General features: G+C 40.4%; 1 pseudogene; it reads left to right on the plus strand.

The window, feature by feature from the left end:
* Positions 1-1954: 1954 nt before the first annotated feature.
* LOC103201213 lies at positions 1955-3338 on the plus strand (annotated as a pseudogene).
* The last annotated feature ends 460 nt before the right edge of the window (positions 3339-3798 follow it).

Here is a 3798-nt window from a genome sequence, read left to right on the forward strand (position 1 = left end):
ATAGTGCTGGGAGATGAGCCCCTCAGATTAGAAGGCACTCAAAATATGGTTGGAAAAGAGCTGCCTCCTCAAAATAGAGTTGACCTTAATGATATGGATGGAGAAAAGCTTTCAGGATCTTCATTTACTGATAGAGCATGACTGAGAATGGGAGGAAATAGCTGCAAACATCCATTAATAATCAGAATATGGAATATATGAAATATGAATTGAGAAAAATTGGAAGTTGTCAAGAATGTAATGGAACATATAAATATCAATATCCTATGCACTAGTGAGGTGAAGCAGACTGGTTTTAGCATTTTGAGTCAGGCAATCAAATGGTCTACTATTCTGGGAATGAGAAATTGAAGAGGAATGGCATCACATTCATCATCAAAAAAAAAAAAAATTCAAAATCTATACTGAAGTACAATGCTATCAGTGATAGATAATATCCACATGTCTCCAAGGAAAATGAGTTAATACCACTATTATTCCAATAAATGCACCAAACACTAAAGCCAAAGATGAAAGAATTGAAGATTTTACCAACTTTTGCAATTTGTTCATTGAAAACTCCTGAAACACACACACGTGCACACACACAAAAAAACTACTGGACTAGACACAGGAGGACTCCCTGAAACTATTGCCCTGACACACTCTTAAAATCTTGAACTGAAACTAACCCCTGATATCACCTTGCAGCTAAAATAATAAATTGGCTCAAAAAATAATGAGTATCATCTTTAAAAAATCACCTATATGAGATCAAATGATCAACAATTATTTTAAAACAAAGATGAGCATGTAAGAGGCAGACAAACTAGATTAATGGAAATGGAATGACTAGAACAGAAATAATGAAAATGGTTACACATTTATAATAATGTGGCCAAGGCCACTGAACAACTTGTGTAGAGATTGTTGCATGGGAACCTCAACTGCTATGTCAGCCTATCCTCAAAACACTGAAAATGTTTTGGTTGGAAATTGACCAAACATGCAATCAAGATGTATTGATTATTACTGGTGATTGGAATGCAAAAGTTAGAAACAAAGAAGCATAGGTAGTTGGGAAACATGGCTTTGGTGATAGAAATGACACTGGAGATCACATGATAAAATTTTACAAGACCAATGACTTGTTCATTGCAAATGCCTTTTCTCAACAACATAAATGGTGATCATACTTGTGGAGCTTACCAAATGGAATACACAGAAATCAAGTCAACTACATCTCTGGAAAGAGGCGATGCAGAAGCTCATTATCATCACTCAGAACAAGGCCATGAGCTGACTATAGAATAGACCATCAATTGCTCATAGACAAATTCAAGTTGAAGTTGAAGGAAATTAAAACAAGTCCACAAGACCTAAAATGTGACCTAAATTATATCGTACCTGAATTAGAGACCATCTGAAAAATAGATTTGATGTATTAAATGGCAATGTACAAAGAGTAGAGCAGTGTGGGATGACATCGAGAACATCATACATGAAGAAAGCAAAAGGTCATTGAAAGACAGGTAAGGAAGCAAAGACCAAAATGGATGTCAGAAGAGACTCTGAAACTTGTTCTTGAATGAAGAGTAGGTAAATTGAATGGAAGAAATGATGAACTAAAATAACTGAACAGAAGACTTCAAAGACCACTTTGAGAAGATAAAGTAAAATATTATAAAAATGTGCAAATAGTTGGACATAGAAAACCAAAAGAGAAGAACACGTTCAGCATTTCTCAAGCCAAAAGAACTACAGAAAAATGTCAAGCCTTGAGTTGCAATATTGAAGGATTCTGTGGGATAATATTTAATGATGCAGGAAGCATCAAAAGAAAATGTAAGGGAGCACATGAGGCCAGAGAAGGGTTTTATATATGCCATCCCATTGCCTTCTCGCTTGCATGATATCTGCTGAGAAGTTGGAGTTTGTTCTTACTGGTTGTCCTTTGAGCAGTTACCTTGGAAACATGGCAGAAGCGGTTTTCCATGCCCCAAAGAGGAAGTGAAAAGTGTATGAGCATTATGACTCTCCATTGCCGATCCCTTTTGGTCAGGACCATGTTCCTAAGAAAGAATTCAGGATGTACCGTGCTGAGATGATGAACAACAACATGATTGTGAGGGATGCAGAAGATATTGAGCAGCTGTATGACAAAGGTTATTTTGGCAAAGGTATTCTGTCAAGAAGCCATCCAAACTTCACAATTTCAGATCCTAAGCTGGCTACTAAATGGAAAGATATGAGGACATGCCTGCCCATAATCACTTCAGATAGGTATCAGCGCAGTGCAGAATGGGCTGCAGAGCTCTTGCGTAGGCAGAGGCAGGAGGAGAGTGCTGTGCACAGCATCCTCCAGGATTACACCAAGCCACTTGAACTCCCTTGTTTGCAAAGGTACGAAGAGGATCATCTGCAGAGTGAGCTAAACTCTGAAGTGGATCCCAGCATGGAAGGCCCAGCAGGAAGAAACTTTCTGTGATGAATGGAGAGTCAGATGACGTAGAGGACCTGAACAAGCCATCTTCCTGCCCACATGAGGGTTACGGGCAGGTCGCCGTAACAACAGATAGCTCTGATGGACTCACAGTAGAGGACACTGCAACCCTGTCCCATGCCCAGCATAGCCACCTTGATGACCTCATCTCCCAGCATGGTTCTTAGCCTGAGGATGACCGGCACATGGATCTCCTCTCTTCCAGAGAAAGCAGGGCTGGTCAAGTGTATGTGCTTGTGGAGGAAGTGGTTCATGATGTGAGCACAGGAGAGGATGCACTGAGTGAGGAATCAATGCAGACAAAGTGATTAATATGCAGAAAAAATCCATACAGGATCTATGAGTATTTGCAGCTCAGCCTGGAAGAGGCATTCTTCCTGGTCTATGCTCTGGGATGTCTTAGTATTTACTATGAGCAGGAACCTCTAACAATAATAAAGCTCTGGAAAGCTTTCACTGCAGTTCAGCCCTCATTCAGGACCACGTACATGGCTTACCATTACTTTCGAACAAGGGCTGGGTTCCCAAAGTGGGACTCAAGTATGGAACAAACCTACCGCTGTATCAGAAAGGCCCTCCATTTTACCATGCAAGTTACTCTGTCATTATCAAGTTAGTTGACAACCTCTTTGAAGGCTCCCTTCGCAGACTTTTCAATTGGAAGTCATTGACTGCCCTAAGCAGAGTTTCAGTTAATGTCTCTAAGGAACTTATGCTGTGCTATTTGATTAAACCCTCTACCATGACAGACGAAGAAATGGAGTCACCAGAATGTATGAAAAGAATTAAAGTTCAGGAGGTGATTCTAAGCCGATGGGTTTCTTCATGAGAGAGAAGTGACCAAGATGAACTTTAACCACTCAACCCCACATGTCTGACTTCATTAGCAAATACTTAGAGAGTCGCCTACGATGTGCCAAGTTCCAGGCTAGATAAATAGTCCCTTTCTTGTAATGGGCTCAAACACAGCGAGGATTGTGAGGATAGTGCAGGACTAAGCAAGGTTTCATTCTGTTGTACACAGGGTTGCTGTGAGTTGGAGCTAACTCGATGGCACCTAACAACAACAAGGTTATTAAAGTTATAAAGGGCCTAGGAAATGAGCTACTGTTAGTGTTTTAACAGACAGAATTGACATAGGGAGAAGAAAGCCCTGTGGCAGCACCTGTGGTTCTGACTCGCTGGCTGAGCCTCAGTCTGAGTCCTCATCCATCAGATGAGGAGGTTGGATAAGATGATTCCTGAGAGGACTCTTCTAGCCAGAGAAATTCTCTTACTCTGCATTTACTTGAAAATGATAATAGTTTATGTTGATC

Source organism: Orycteropus afer, unplaced genomic scaffold (assembly GCF_000298275.1).
Source record: "Orycteropus afer afer isolate SDZICR_OR568_19922 unplaced genomic scaffold, OryAfe1.0 scaffold00144, whole genome shotgun sequence".
Taxonomy (NCBI): domain Eukaryota; kingdom Metazoa; phylum Chordata; class Mammalia; order Tubulidentata; family Orycteropodidae; genus Orycteropus; species Orycteropus afer.